The 16,631-nt window shown below is 38.4% G+C and overlaps 1 pseudogene across 1 annotated transcript; it reads left to right on the plus strand.

The window, feature by feature from the left end:
- Window positions 1-1,127: 1,127 nt before the first annotated feature.
- Window positions 1,128-2,055, plus strand: LOC306663276 (olfactory receptor 2L13-like; annotated as a pseudogene). Its single transcript has one exon. The product of its transcript is annotated as an olfactory receptor 2L13-like (transcript).
- The last annotated feature ends 14,576 nt before the right edge of the window (window positions 2,056-16,631 follow it).

Genomic DNA, 16,631 nt, shown 5'->3' on the forward strand with positions numbered 1-16,631 from the left:
GAGAAGGGAGGGGGAAGAAAATAGGAAAGGCAGTGAAATGAATCTGACTACAGTTTCTCTGTTCATATATGAATACTCCACAGTGAAACTCTACGTCATGTACAACCACAAGTCTGGGATCCTAATTAGAAGATGTATTCCATGTTTGTATAAATAAGTCAAGTTAAACTCTAAATGTATAATGAAAACAGCAAACAAAAATCTCAGAGCAAAAACTACTTTGCACATTATTTAATGTTATTTTTATCATGTGTTGTTTATATGAGGAAAAGAAAAAGGTGCATGAATTTTATGTTTGATTTAGAATTTGTAGGTCATCAGAAAGTGAAAACTTCTTTAGGGAAGGAAGACTATCCAAAAAGCACATTATAAGTAGGTTGAATCTTATGAGACACACAACACCTTTACCTTCAAAGAAAATTCTTTTGGATTTTGACCCACTTTTATGACCAGCAGAGAATCTTCTGTTGAGAAGGTGAGCAGAAAAGCTCCTGGGAGAAGACCCTGGTTACTCAGCTGCAGCAGAGCTGGAGATGAAAGAACAGAAACTTAAGATGTGGAGCAGGCAGGTCCCGGAGGATGCAGGTTCAAGCACACAGGGACCTTCTGAGCACACAGCCCAGGTCTGTCATAAACATGAGCGCTTAGTTGAGGATGGGGAAGCAGGACCCTGGCTCCTCAGGTGCTGAGACTCATGCATAATTCTGAGGAATGCTTCTGCCAGGAGTCAGCCGGAAGGAAGACTCTGGCTACTTCACTGGGTTTGCTGTGCCTCTTACTGTACTTTGTGTTTCAAGAATATGTGTCCATGATGGGCTGAAATGGTTACCAGAGAGAAGTGCATCAGGAACATTGAATTCAGGTCTTAAAATAAATTCAATGAAAGATAACTCCCCCCCTTTTTTTTTGTGGTGCTGGGGATCGAACTCAGGGACTTGTGCTTGCAACGCAAGCACTGTACCAACTGAGCTATCTCCCCAGCCCTAAGATAAAACTCCTGAAGGAACAAATTCTTTACAAAAACTAATAAAGACATTCCCTTTTGTTTTTCTTGTTTCATTTCATGTTAGTTCTTAGATTTTTTTTTTCTTACTTACATTTCAAAGAAATTAAAGGAGAGTGTTTTCATGGAGAAATGGAACCAAACTTCAAAGGATTTTATTTTGTTAGGGTTGTTACCCCCAAACCCAACTGGCCTACTTCTTTTGATCCTGATCATATTTGCATTTGTTCTTGCCTTTATAGGAAACTCAGGGATGACTGCCCTAATCTTCTTGGATCCCTGTCTCCATATGCCCATGTACTTTCTCCTCAGGTCTCCCTCATGGACCTGATGTATATCTCCAGCATTGTCCCCGAGATGACCATCAACTTCCTGTCTGGCCAGAGGAGTGTGTCCTTCCTGGGCTGTGGTGTTGAAATGATCTTCTTTATAACCATTTCATGTCCCGATGGCTTACACCTGGCTTCCATGCCTATGACCACTTTGTAGCCATCTGCCACCCCCTCCACTACCCTATCCACATGAGTAAAATCATGTGTTTGAAGATAATCACAGGAACATGGACTCTAGGCTCCATTCACTCTCTGGGATATACCACCTCTAACCTTCATCTTCCTCATTGTACGTCCAGGGCCATTAATCACTTCTTATGTGAGATCCCATCCATGATGCCTCTGGTCTGTGTGGACACCTCGGTCAATGATACATGGTGTTTGTGAGTCCCATCTTCTTTCTCCCCCTTCCTTTCTTTGGCACCACTGCCTCCTATGGATGGTTCCTTCTTGCTGTCTTCCATGAGCGCCAAAGAGGGAAGAAAAGCCTTCAATACATGATCCACACATTGAAATTTGGTGAAATTTTACTATGTACCTTTTGCCTACAATTATCTCCAGCCCTAGAATGTCCATTTACCAACAGAAGATAAGAGTCTGGCTGTCTTCTACACCATACTAACCCCCATGCTCAATCCCACCATCTACAGCCTGAGAAACATGGAGGTCCTGGGAGCCAATAGAAGAGTGTGGGGCATGGTCTCCTCCATGAAGAAATGAGTATGGCTGTCCCTGCTTCTTTGCATTGCTTCTTTTAATGCAGACTCTAGCTCTCTGGAGCAAGGCTGACCTATAGATATATAATATGACCCACATACAGAACTTATTTCTACTAAGATATTCATCAGTAAAATTAGTGAGATGATATATTGACTACTAGGTATAAGAATTATTATGTGAGACCAGGACAGGGCAGCCAGGGACTTCCCCAAGCAGCCCGGCTCCCTCCGGCAGGAAGCGTCTTTCTAGGATAGATTCTCAGAGCAGACCGCCCAGTGAGAGCCTTTCTACACAGAGCCAGCAACAAGTTCCCAAGCCAGCGGAGACCTCCAACCCGCAAGCAGCCTCCGGGACCAGGGCAGGGCAGTCAGAGACCTCTCCAGGTGGTCTTGCCCCCTTCCAGCTGCAGGGTTTTTCCAAGGGGTGATCCAAGATGGCGGACTAGAGGGTGACTGCATCTCCAGTCGCTCAAGAACCCAGGATTCAAGAAGGGGAGGCATTGAGAGACTCGGGCTAAAATACAACCACGGGGTGAATCTCCCCCACCCGGTGAAGCTCAGCTGGGTGGCAGGTGTGGATTCGGGCACCTTATTAGAGTAGGGCAGGGCATATAGGGTTTTCCCCAGGCAGCCCTGAGCACTCTGGCAGTGGGCTCCTCCCACAGGGCCAGATTCTCCAGCTTCATGGAGCAGGCCCCCCAGTGAGAGCATTTCTGCACAGAACCAACATGTGGCCAGCTCTGGCCCACCCGCAGGTTGCTTCAGAGACCAGGACAGGGCAGCCAGGTACTTCCAGAGCATCCCAGTTCCCTCCGGTGGGAAGCACCTTTCTAGGCTAGCATCTCGGAGCAGACCACCCAGTGAGAGCCTTTCTAAACAGAGCCAGCCACAAGTCCCCAAGCCAGCAGAGACCTCCAACCCGCAAGCAGCCTCTGGGACCAGGGTAGGGCAGCCAGAGACTTCTCCAGGTCTCTCTCCCTGGAACCAATAGCGGGCTAGGGGCAGCATTCTTTGGAAGCATTGCATTATCAAGTAACTCCAAGATTTCAGGCTACTGAAGGCTGGGAGGTGATACACTGGAATTCTACAGGGACACTATAAGCCAATAGAGGAAATCTGCAATATCACAGAGTTCCACAACATCTGAACAATATGAGAAAACAAGGGAAGAATATGTCCCAAAAAAACCTAGATACTATATCAATAAGATCTAATGACAGCACAGCAGAAGAAATGTCAGAAACAGAGTTCAGAATGTACATAATTAAAACAATCAGGGAAGTAAACGAGGAGATGAAAGACCAAATGAAGGCATTGAAGGAGGAGATGAAAGAGCAAATGCAGGCATTAAATGATTGCACCAATCAACAGTTAAAAGAGCAAACACGGGAAGCAAGAGATCATTTCAATAAAGAGATAGAGATACTGAAAAAAAAAAACACCAAACAGAAATCCTTGAAATGAAGGAAACAATAAACCAAGTTAAAAACTCCATAGAAAACATAACCAATAGGATAGAACACCTGGAAGACAGAACCTCGGATATTGAAGACAAAATATTTAATCTTGCAAACAAAGTTGACCAAACAGAAAAGATGGTAAGAAATCATGAACAGAATCTACAAGAATTATGGGATATCATTAAAAGGCCAAATTTAAGAATTATTGGGATTAAGGAAGGCTTAGAGAAACAAACCAAAGGAATGAGCAATCTATTCAATGAAATAATAGCAGAAAATTCCCCAAATCGGAAGAATGAAATGGAAAATCAAGTACAAGAAGCTTATAGGACTCCAAATATACAAAATTACAACAGACCCACACTAAGGCACATTATTATGAAAATAACTAACATACAAAATAAAGACAGAATTTTAAAGGCTGCGACAGAAAAGAATCAGATTACATTCAGGGTGAAAACAATAAGAATATCAGCAGATTTTTCAGTCCAGACCATAAAAGCGAGAAGGGCCTGGAACAATATTTACCAAGCCTTGAAAGAAAATGGATGCCATCCAAGAATCATATACCCAGCAAAACTTACTTTCAGATTTGATGATAAAATAAGATCCTTCCATGTTAAACAAAAGGTAAAGGAATTTACAAAAAGAAAGGTGGCATTACAGAATATTTTCAGCAAAATATTCCATGAGGAAGAGATGAAAAACAATGATGCAAATCAGCAATGGGAGGAACTAGCCTAAAGGAATAGCCAAATAAAGGAGAAACCAAATCATGTCAAAAAAACAAAAATGAGTCAAATGACTGGGAATATGAATCATATCACAATAATAACCCTGAATGTTAATGGCCTGAGCTCATCAATCAAGAGACATAGACTGGCAGATTAGATTAAAAAGAAAGATCCAACAATATGCTGCCTGCAAGAGACTCATCTCATGGAAAGAGATACCCATAGAATAAAGGTGAAAGGATGGGAAAAAACATACCATGCACACGGACACAGCAAAAAAGCTGGGCTATCCATCCTCATTTCAGGTAATGTAGACTTCAAGCCAAAACTAGTCAGAAGGGATAAAGAAGGACATTACATACTACTTAAGGGAAGCATAAATCAGCAAGACATAACAATCATAAATATCTATGCCCTGAACATTGGCTCATCCACGTACATCAAACAAATCCTTCTCAATTCCAGAAATCAAATAGAGCACAACACAATAATACTAGGTGATTTTAACATACCTCTCTCACCACTGGATAGATCGTCCAAACAAAAATTGAATAAAGAAACCATAGATCTCAATAACACAATCAACAATTTAGACTTAACCAACTTATATAGAATATACCATCCAAAAAAGAATGAATACACTTTCTTCTCAGCAGCACATGGATCCTTCTCTAAAATAGACCATGCTTTATGCCACAAGGCTACTGTTAGCAAATACAAGAAGATAGAGATACTACCTTGTACTCTATCAGATTATAATGGACTGAAATTAGAAATAAATGACAGAATAAAAAACAGAAACTTCTCCAATACTTGGAGATTAAATAATACACTATTATATGATGAATGGATAACAGAAGACATCAGGAGGAAAATTTAAAAATTCTTAGAAGTAAATGAGAACAAAGACACTATGAAAGCAGTACTTAGAGGAACATTTATTTCATGGGGCGCATTCAACAAAAGAAGTAGAAATCAACAAATAAATGACTTAACACTACAGTTCAAAGCCCTAGAAAAGGAAGACCAGACCAACACCAAAAGTAATAGAAGACAGGAAATAGTATAAATCAGAGCCAAAATCAACAAAATTGAAACAAAAGAAACAATCGAAAAAATTAACAAAATAAATAGTTGGTTCTTTGAAAAAATATACAAAATTGATAAACCCTTAGCCACACTAACAAAGAGAAAGAGGGAGAAAACTCAAATTACTAAAATTTGGAATGAAAAAGGAAATATCACAACAGACATGAGTGAAATACATAACATAATTAGAAGCTATTTTGAAAATCTGTACTCCAACAAAACAGAAAACCTCAAAGACATCAACAAGTTTCTAGAGACATATGAATTACCTAAACTGAACGAGGAGGACATACACAACTTAAATAAATCAATTTCAAGCAATGAAATAGAAGAGATCATCAAAAGCCTACCAACGAAGAAAAGTCTAGGACCAGATGGGTTCTTAGCTGAGTTCTACAAAACCTTTAAAGAAGAGCACATTCCAATACTCCTCAAAGTATTCCATGAAATAGAAGAGGAGGGAACCCTCACAAACCCATTCTATGAAGCCAATATCACCCTGATACCTAAACCAGACAGAGACACATTGAGGAAAGAAAATTTTCAGACCAATATCCTTAATAAACATCGATGCAAAAATTCTCAAAATTTTAGCAAATCACATACAAAAAAATATTAAAAAGATAGTGCACCAAGATCAAGTAAGTTTTATCCCAGGGATGCAAGGTTGGTTCAACATCCAGAAATCAATAAATGTCATTCAGCATATCAACAGACTAAAAGTTAAGAATCACATGATTATTTCAATAGATGCAGAAAAAGCATTTGATAAAATACAGCATCCCTTCATGCTCAAAACACTAGAAAAAATTGGGGTAATGTGAACATTCCTTAACATTATGAAGGCCATATACGCTAAGCCCATGACCAATATCATTCTAAATGGTGAAAAACTGAAAGCATTCCCCCTAAAAACTGGAACAAGGCAGGGATGCCCTCTTTCACCACTTCTATTCAACATCATTCTTGAGACTCTGGCCAGAGCAATTAGACAAACCAAAGAAATTAAAGGGATACGAATTGGAAAAGAAGAGCTCAAACTATCCCTGTTCACTGATGACATGATTATATATTTAGAGGAACCTGGAAATTCCACCAGAAAACTCTTAGAACTCATAAGTGAATACAGTAAAGTAGCAGGTTACAAGATCAATGCTCATAAATCCAATGCATTTTTATACATGTGAAGAATCAGAAAGAGAAATTAGGAAAACTACCCCATTCACAATAGCATCAAAAAAAATAAAATACTTGAGAATCAATCTCACAAAAGAGGTGAAAGATCTCTACAATGAGAACTACAGAACACTAATGAAAGAAATTAAAGAAAACCTTAGAAGATGGAAAGATCTCCCATGTTCATGGATAGGCAGAATTAATATTGTCAAAATGGCCATACTACCAAAGGTGCTATACAGATTCAATGAAATTCCAATTAAAATCCCACAGAAATAGAGCAAGCAATTATGAAATTCATCTGGAAGAATAAGAAACCCAGAATAGCTAAAGCAATCCTCAGTAGAAAGAGGCAAGCAGGGGGTATCGCAATACCAGATCTTCAACTCTATTTACAAAGCAATAGTAATACAAAGTGGCATGGTATTGGTACCAAAATAGAGAGGTAGATCAATGGTACAGAATAGAGGACATGGACACAAACCCAAATAAATACTGTTTTTCTCATACTAGACAAAGGTGTCAAAAATATGCAATGGAGAAAAGATAGCCTCTTCAACAAATGGTGCTGGGAAAACTGGAAATCCATATGCAGCAGAATGAAACTAAACCCCTATCTCTCACCCTGCACAAAACTCAACTCAAAATGGATCAAGGACCTCGGAATCAGACCAGAGACCCTGCATATTCTAGAAGAAAAAGTAGGTCCAAACCTTCAACTTGTTGGCTTAGGATCAGACTTCCTTAACAGGACTCCCATAGCCCAAGAAATAAAAGCAAGAATCAACCACTGGGAATGATTCAAACTAAAAAGCTTTCTCTCAGCAAAGGAAACTATCAGTAATGTGAAGAGAGAGCCTACAGAGTGGGAGAATATCTTTGCCACTCATACTTCAGATAGAGCGCTAATTTCCAGAATATATAAAGAGCTCAAAAAATTCTACACCAAGAACAAATAATCCAATCAACAAATGGGCTAAGGAAATAAGCAGACACTTCACAGTAGAAGATCTACAAGCAATCAACAGACATATGAAAAAATGTTCCACATCTCTAGTAATAAGAGAAATGCAAATCAAAACTACCCTAAGATTCCATCTCACCCCAATTAGAATGCCAATTATCAAGAACACAAGCAACAATAGGTGTTGGTGAGAATGTGGGGAAAAAGGTACACTCATACATTGCTGGTGGGGTTGCAAATTAGTGCAGCCACTCTGGAAAGCAGTATGGAGATTCCTCAGAAAGCTTCGAATGGAATCACCATTTGACCCAACTATCCCACTTCTTGGCCTATACCCAAACAACTTAAAATCAGCATACTACAGGGATACAGCCACATCAATGTTCATAGCTGCTCAATTCACCATAGCAAGATTGTGGAATCAACTTACATACCCTTCAATTGATGAATGGATAAGGAAACTGTGGCATATATATACAATGGAATATTATATTACTCTGCCATGAAGAATGATAAAATTATGGCATTTGCAGGCAAATGGATGAAATTGGCAGATATCATGCTAAGTGAGATAAACCAATCCCAAAAAACTAAAGGATGAATGATCTCGCTGATAAGCGGATGAGGACATACAATGAGGGGTAGGAGTGGTCAGTATTAGGGTTAGGGTTAGGTTTAGGGTTAGGGATAAGGAGGGTGGTAAGAATGGAGGAAGGAAGGACTGTATAGAGGGAAAAGAGGGGTGCAAGGGGTGGGGGGGAAGAATAATAGCAGAATGAATCAAACAACATTGCCCTATGTAAATTTATGATTTTTAATAAAAAATATGGAAAAAAAGAGTTATGTGTTAGATTGAAAATATTATAACTAGTGTTAATATAACAATAAATTAACTTCGTATTATACTATACTGTATGCAGTATCTTTTTCATATAGTAATATGAATATAGTATTTTTACTCATGGTATTTATCATTTCTACATATCTGACATGAATTATTACTGTGCTTGTGTACCTTGTTTTCATTCTAATTTTGCAGAACCTTGTGTGAATTTTCTAACCCATAGTAAGTTGCTTGTTATGTATTTCAATTGTCCCAAGGTCACATGGGGTCAGTGTCTACTGAAGATGAAAACTCTTGCTGATTTGCAATCCTCTCCTTAAGGACCTGACTTGCCTTATTGTTCTAACTATGTTCCCTCATCTTGGGACAAAGATTTGTAATCTGAATTCTTTAAAAAGTCAGTTATTTTCTTTTAATTTTAGTTTTAATACTTGCAGGAATAGTGAACTTCAAGTGGCTCATATAATTCACCATTACTACAGCTCAAGTTATTCTCCTTACATATAATTTGAAAAGATTTTCTTTCTTTCTTGAGGGTAGATGCTACACTTCTTTGTGATTTTTCTTCTGTAAATTCCTTGAATCATTGCTGGCCTTTGTCCTTGACTCCACTAAGATGTTCATCTGGGATTTTTTCACCAATGGCCCATCTGAATTGCTGTTTGGGGTCTTCTGTCCTACAATCTGGGCACTGAACTTAGTGTACCTCTCTAAGTGGGCATGGCTGTGCCCTCTCCAGCCTCACAGGCAGCCTGTGTCTGCAGGTATCACTGTGTCGCATCCTTTCTAATCTGTCAACCTGATCAGTTCCATGAACCATCAGCTCCATGCCCAGCTCCCTCCTGGAGGCAACTTTCCATCCCATGTCCTGTCCCATTTTTCCAAACCTGGGCTTATAGACTGTCTTGAGGTCCCTTGACATTCCTACAGTGAATGTCAAGCACATCTAGCTGAGGTTTGACCAGGTGACATCTATTAATTCTACCTCACACATGAGCTGAGGACTGTTCTTGGTGTTCACATATCCAGCCTGATTTTGCTCTGTGCCTGACGATTTAGAGGGTCACAAGATATTTTCAACATTTTCCTCTTTCTGTTTCAACAGGCATTCCTTTGTTTCATTCCTTTTCATCTAAGAACTGGGGCTGATACACTCAGAAGGGGTTGAGCACTGAAGTGAGGATGGTGTAGAAGACAGTCAGATCCTTGTCCTCTGTTGGAGAGTGGAGGGATCTTGACTGTAGATAAGTATAAACAAAGGCTTCATAGAACTTCAGCACAGTGAGGTGGGTTCTGAACGTGAACCAGGGCTTCTTTCTCTCTTCCCAAGTGCATGTGGCAGACAGCAACAGGACTTGACCACAGAAACAAATGATTCCAAGGGATAGAAACATGAGGGAAAGGGTGGTGCTCACAAACCCTATGTATTCATGGACCCAGGTGTCCATGCTGGCTAGTCAAAATGGTGGTGATGTTGCAGAAGAAATTGTTGATGTCCCTGCTCAGCAGTAAGTGATATGGAGTGCACATGTGATGTGAGCATAGGAGTTGATAGAGCCCTTTATCAAGGCCAATGTTCACAAGCACAGGTATTCCTTGACTTTTTTTTCTTCATGCAGATGGGATAGTGGAAAGGAAAACAAATACCACACATCCATCACAAGTCACTGATATCAGGATTAGTGTGTCTCCACCTGTCAAAGGTAGGAAGAAGAAACTCTGAATTCCACATCCAATTAAACAGGAAAGCAGAAGCCCTCTTGGGGTAAATTGTGAAGATGTAGCTTAGATCGATGAGGGACAGCTAACTAAGCAGGAAGCACATGGGTGTGTTTAGATGGATATCCAGGAGGCTGAGAACTATCATAGACAGTTTTCCAATTAGAGCTGTTAGGAAGATGAGAACAATGAAGATGAAGATTAAACCCCAACTACTTTTTTATATGTTCATATTTTGGTACTGGGGATTGAACCCAGGGGCATTTAACAACTGAATCTCATCTACAGCCCTTTCAATTTTTAATTTAAATGGGGTCTTGCTGAGTTTCTCAGGGTCTTTCTAAGGTGCTGAGGATGGTTTTGAATTTTCTGTCCTCCTGCCTCAACCTCCCAAGCTACTGGCATTACAGGAGTGTGCCACCACACCTGGCAAGATGTCTCTTCATGATGGAAACAATTTCAACAAGATGAAATCAGTTGGCATTTGATTATAATTTGCCACAGAATGTTAATATGGTTCACCCTGCAATGACACACAAGGATCCATAAGTTGAGTAATGGTTTTTATGCCAATTTGGAAAACTCTTTTGTACATTCAGGCTGTGTGTTAGTCATGAAATTTATAAATATTAAAAGAAGAACCACTCTTACCTATTTGTCAAAAAATCTCATGATCTTCCCTACAGTTTGGCATTTACTGAGACAATTTGTGACCAAAATGTTTTGCAAAAACCTGAAGGTATACTGAACAATATTTCTGGTACAACATCAGTAAGATGTAAATATCCTATATCAATAATACAAATTAATAAACTCAGTTGTTTTAATAGAGGCATAGAAATTCCATGTAAATGCATGTAGGACAGGTCCATATTAAAAAATGATTTAATATCCTCATAGCATGATTTATTTCTTCCATATTTATGTTTAAAGACTCACTTTCAAAATTTCATTATTCTATTAATCATTGTGAAAAAAATGTTTTTTTTCATTCTTGAGTGGTCCTTGCACAATACTCCCAGGTCCAGCATTTGTTAAGTCAGGCATCATCACTTTTCTATTCTGAAATGCAAACTAAATTCTTATTATCAAGGAATCTCATACAATGTCACAGTGATTCACACTCTTTATTTTCTGTGTCCACCTCCACCCATTCTCCTTCAGGTCTTCACATAAGTTCACAATGCTCTAGAACAGCAGGCCTTAACCCTATATCTACACCCCTTGTTCACTGTAGCCCTCAACTCAGCTCAAGCTCTTCCAAAACAGCATGTGTGTGATGTCTCTAGCTTCTGTGATGCTTATGTAAAAAACTCATGATTTTATGGGCCCTTCAAAAAAAATAAATTTGGATACAAGGACTGTCATTTACCTAAGTGTAATGAGGGCCTGTCATCCTGAGAATATTCAGGAGAAAGGACTATAGAGGATTCTGATCTTGCTGAAGGTCAAGTTGATCACTGGACAATTTTTACAAGTATTCCCAAAAGTTCTGTAATTTTTATGCTCCTGTATTATATTAGAGCCAAACATGACCAGACTTGAGAAAGCTCTCATTGGGAAACAGTAAGATCCACACAGTACACTTTGGATGTGTGCACACACACACAAACACACACACACACACCTCTTGACACACACTGAGCCATGCACCTATGTACACCCTGGGCTGGAAGGGATTGGGAGAATAATAAATTTAAAGAAAAGTTCAAAGCTTTGTAGATTAAACCCACAAAACATGTCTCTTTAATTTTACAAAGTAAACAATAAAAGACTGTTGGAAGGTAAACCACAATGATTGAAAAAATATGAAGTGAAAGTTTTAAAGGACAAACTGGGAAAAATCCAATAAAAGACAGAAATAATAGAATGAGATGATTGACATTAAGAAGAGGTAGGAGAGAGAATGATAAAGGAGAACTAATGGATGCTTATGGGCATTCATAAAAATATGTAAAATACAGTAATAATAGATTTCACAATGTGAAAGGAAAAACTTTCAGAAATCAAATATCTGTACTATTGTACAAGAACAGCAGGAAAATATCATGAAATAAATTAGAAGTATTTTATAGAAAGTATTTTCCTGAGAAATTATTTTTGTGAACCAGATCCTAAAGCATCTGAGGAAAAACTAGTCTTGACAATGAGAGGCCTGGAGTCCATGCTCCCCTGAGCCACCAGGAGGGATAGAGCCCATGAGAGACTAAGAAGAGTGTGAGACCATGTAGGGGTCGATGTGGCCAGGAGACAGGTCAGCAGCACAAGGTGCTGAGAGCTGAGTCAGGGGATAGTGTGTAGGCTGTGGGAATCAAGGTAGAAGAGAAGCATGTCAATAAAAGAGTAAAGGATGGAATCTTTCAAATAGTGTGCTTGGCAGTGATTGACTGATCATGACATGAAGAGTACAAATAACACATAAAAAAATCTGTTTGATTTTATAAAAACTGAAAACATTTTTGCATCATGGGACACTAGAGAAAAAAGTGAAGATGCAGAACACAGGAAGGAAGAGATTCACACAGTCACATCTGATTAGAAATAAAATCTACAATATTACAAAGACCTACCACTCAATGAAGAGAGCAACTAGAAAGTGAGCAAAGGATTTGAAGACCGAGTTTCTCCAAAGAGGATACCCAAATGGGTAATAAACACATGAAAACATGGTCAGTGTCTGTACTCACCCAGGAAATGAACATTAAAACCATATGAGCAGCCATTTCACATCCAGCAGGAAAAGTTTCATCCAAAAATACCAGACAAAATATGTTTTCACAAGTATGTGTGAAACTTAAAGCTTTGCAAGGGTTTGAGGCAATTTTAAATGGAGGTACCACCATGCAACGCTAAACTGTGATTACTAAAATATTTAGGCCTTAATAAAGAATTTCCACATATGGGGGTGCACACAAAGACAACAAAGCAAACACTAAAACAGCTATCTGTGTGCCATGTCCATCTGCAGGTGAATGATCAACAAAATGTGCTACATGTATACCATGGAAACTAGCTGGGGTTACAAAAACTACATATTGTCATATACTTCAATAAGGATGAACACCAGAGACATTATACTTACTGAAGGAAGCCAGTCATAAAATAGCCAGAGTGGTCAGAATAGGAGAGACAGAATTGGAGTGGTTGTTGCCTGGAACTGAGGGAAGGGGAGTTAGCTTTTAAATGAGTTTTAGTTTGAAAAAATATAAAGTCTCTGAAGATACATGGCAGTGATAGTTGTATATCAGTGTGGGTTCTTGTAATAGAACAGAATTATACAATTAAGGTGTTAAAATGCTCCACTTGATCTTAAATATCTTTACCCCACTATAAAGTGAAAACTTTTGAATGAACTTTAATTATTCCAAATTTGGATCCTCAGAGGTATTTTAAGATAATTAAGGTACGACTCTGAGTCTTTTGGGAGCATTTTGTATTTAATTATGGTATGAATTTTGATCATTTGCCCAAAAAATTGAGGAAAGTATATTATTTCTCTGAATGTCATTTCAAGTCAACATAACAGATCAGTATATTAGACTGATGAAATTACATATTAGTTATATAAGAAGTACAAATAATTTAGTTATTAGCAAGTAAAAACATACTCTTTGAATTAACTAACACTAAAACAAATTCTGTCATTTGTATTTTACATAGGACTGTCAATGATTTACCTACCATGAAATGGCCAAAATCATTCTGATTTAAAATTTTGGAAAAAGAAGAGAAAAGATAATGAATGACACATACATCTGATAACTTTTATTATGTGTCACAACAGCCAACACAGCCTCTCTTTCATTACTACATTCCAGTCTGCCAACATTAAAACACCTGTCATCTAATATTGTTAATAAAATAGAGAGCCTGCCCCTCACATGGAGGCAGTCTTAACCAACATGCTTTTGTTTCAATAATCTGAGGACAACTTTTTCTCATGAGAAAATGAATCCAATCAAGATAATGTGCCATTTGATTTTTACCCCCTGAAACAACTGTTAGTAACTTGGTGGAAGCACATGTTACAACATTTTTGCTTCCTTTGATTTTCTTAAGTTCCCCTCATAATCGTGCAGTCTGGACCCCAGCAGTGATGACCTGCACACAGGAGGAGGGCAGGTGGGAGAGACTCCAGTGAAGGCTTCTCACCAAAGGAAGAGTAGAGCCTCGAATCTGCACTGTGTCCTAGAACAAAGGGAGAACCATCAACTTCTGTTAACATTCTCATGTGCTGGCCCCTGGAAGGTGACAGGTTTCCTCCTGTATGTGTCAGACATAATCCCACTAGATGAATGTTCATCGCTCATTTCCTAACAAAGACACAATTCAGAGTCAGGATGTTTAACAGAACTTCGTAGACTACAACTATTAAAATGTGCACACATGGTCGGATGCTGTCACTGAGCCTGCCCCCTACACCGAGGTCGGAAGCCGTCACTAAGCCCATCCCCCACACTGAGGTCATAGCTGAGCCTGCCTTCCATCCTACTTATGAGGGACTCTGTGCCTGCCTCTGTGCTGACTCAGCGCACCCTTGCTGGGGTTCCCCAGCTTCTTTGGAGGCTGGTGTAGGCATTTTGAATTATTCCTGAGGGTGTGGTCATCATCATTGGAAGGGTGACTCCCTTCCTGAGACACCTACAGGAGACTGGAGGCCCTTTGACAGATACCTCTATCTACTCACTTATTTCCTACACCCTTTACCCATCCTCTTATTTGCAACTAGAAATATTGTAAATAGTAATTGAACTGATCCTGTTTATTTTAAAAATATTAAAGTCTTTATAGGGGCTATCTGGTTCAGGGCTGCATTTTCTTTGTATTGGGTGCTATTGGCATTGATCTCTCCTTCAAAGGAGAGGTAGTGGAAAACTGCAGGACCATAATAAGCTTGCAGGGGGCAAACTTCAGTATCTCTGATCTTCACTGCTAGAGGGGAATATACAGAAACAGTACTAAAGAACGGGGGAAGAAAGTGTTCCTAACTAACCAAGATGTTATTGTGATAGACACCAATGACAGCATGGCAGTAGAAATGACAGAAAAAGAGTTTAGAATCTGAATGATTAGAATGATCTGTGAAGCAAAAGATGAGATAAGAGAGCAAATGCAGGCAAGGCAAGACCATTTCAGTAGACAGTTAAAAGAGAAAATGCAAGAAGCAAAAGAACACTTCAATAAAGAGAAAGAGAATCTGAAAAAAAAAAAAAAATGAACAGAAATACCTGAAATGAAAGAAGCGATAAACCAAATTAAAAATTCAATAGAAAGCATCACCAACAGAATACACCTCGTGGAAGACAGAAACTCAGACAATGAAGACAAAATATTCAATCTTGATAATCTTGAAAATAAAGTTGAACAAACTGAGAAGATGTTAAGAAGTCATGAATGGAAACTCTGAGAATTATGGGATATCATGAAAAGACCAAATTTAAGAATTATTGGGATTGAGGAAGGCACAGAGATACAAACCAAATATCTCTGTTCAATGAAATATTATCAGAAAATTTACCAAACCTGAAAATGAAATGGAAAATTAAATGCAAGAGGCTTACAGAACACCAGGTGCACAAAACTACAACAGATCCACACCAAGACACATTATAATGAAAATACCTCACATGCGAAATAAAGATAGGATTTTAAAGGCTGCTAGAGAAAAGCATCAGATTACATATAAGGGGAAACCAATACGGATATCAGCAGATTTCTCAGCCCAGACTCTAAAAGCAAGAAGGGCCTGGAACAATATATTTCAAGCTCTGAAAGAACATAGATACCAAACAAGAATACTATACCCAGCAAAACTAACCTTCAGATTTGACAATGAAATAAAATCTTTCCATGATAAACAAAAGTTAAAAGAATTTACAAATAAAAAGCCTGCCCTACAGAACATTCCCAGCAAAATATTTCATGAGAAGGAAGTGAAAAAGAAGAATACAAGTCAGCAAAGGGAGGAACTACCCTAAAGGAAAAGCCAATCAAAGTACAAGTAAAAAAAAAAAAAAAAAAAAAAAAAAAAAAAATATATATATATATATATATATATATATATATATATATATATATATATATAAGCCAAAATGACTGGGAATACAAATCATCTCAATAATAACCCTCAATATTATTTGCCTAAACTCATCAATCAAAAGACATAGACTGGCAGATTAAATTAAAAAGAAAAACCCAACCATATGCTGCCTTCAAGAGACTCATCTCATAGAAAAAGACATCTACAGACTAAAGGTGAAAGGATGAGGAAAAACATACAAAGTACATGGACTCAGTAAAAAAGCAGGGGTCTCCATCCTCATATCAGATAAGGTAGACTTCAAACCTAAGTTAGTCAGAAGGGATAAAGAAGGACGTTTCATACTGCTTAAGGGAAGCATAAAACAGCAAAATGTAAAAATCTTCAATATTTATGCCCCAAACAATGGAGCATCTATGTATATCAAAAAAACCCTTCTTGATTAAGAATCAAATAGACCAAAACACATTAATAATGGGGGACTTTAACACACCACTCTCACCACTAGATAGATCCTCCAAACAAAAACTGAACAAGGAAACTATAAAACT

Source organism: Sciurus vulgaris, assembly GCF_902686455.1.
Source record: "Sciurus vulgaris genome assembly, chromosome: 6".
Taxonomy (NCBI): Eukaryota; Metazoa; Chordata; class Mammalia; order Rodentia; family Sciuridae; genus Sciurus; species Sciurus vulgaris.